This window comes from Crocuta crocuta, unplaced genomic scaffold (assembly GCF_008692635.1).
Source record: "Crocuta crocuta isolate KB4526 unplaced genomic scaffold, BGI_CrCroc_1.0 scaffold138, whole genome shotgun sequence".
In the NCBI taxonomy this organism is placed as follows: domain Eukaryota; kingdom Metazoa; phylum Chordata; class Mammalia; order Carnivora; family Hyaenidae; genus Crocuta; species Crocuta crocuta.
Window position 1 is genome coordinate 534,711 of NW_027532585.1, and position 563 is coordinate 535,273.

The window sequence follows — 563 nt, forward strand, 5'->3', positions numbered from 1 at the left end:
TTTCCTTTTTTTTGTTTTTTTTTTTTTTTTTCTTTGACCCACTCTGTTCTAGCATTTCTGGCCGAAAGTTTGTCAAATGGTTATTAAAATGAGTTAGTACTGTGAGATCGGACCAGATACATTAATTCCTCTGTAGAGGCAGGAGGCGGATGAGTCTTCTGTTGTTTTCAAAACCTTAAGTGGTTTGAGATTAAAATTTAACTTACATTTAAAACCCTAAAAATCCTCTCTTTTAACTTTTTTTTGTTGTTGTGGGGCATCATGCATTTTGGAACTGTACACTAACGTACAGCTAAACAAATAAAGTGACCATATACGGGGTTATCTTTTTTAAAATTACTGGTATTTATCCAGGTGAGCTGTGTATTTGAACAAATCAGAATAAATTCCAGAAGTCTTTAAGGCGTTCAGAGTAAAACCCTAAATCAATAGCTGTGTGATCGCTGTGTGGGGAAGACCCTTCGGAGCCCATCAAATCTAGGTTCTATAAAGAAAAGATGGGTAGACTCGACCAGACAGAAGTGGACCTGTCCTGCCACACGTGTGGTGGGGAGACGAGGTGG

The 563-nt window shown here is 38.2% G+C and overlaps 1 protein-coding gene across 1 annotated transcript in view; it reads left to right on the forward strand.

Annotated features, from left to right (window-relative positions):
- Window positions 1-563, forward strand: part of NSMCE4A (NSE4A component of SMC5/6 complex) — a 30,257-nt gene that overhangs the window by 20,479 nt on the left and 9,215 nt on the right. The window lies entirely within an intron of this gene.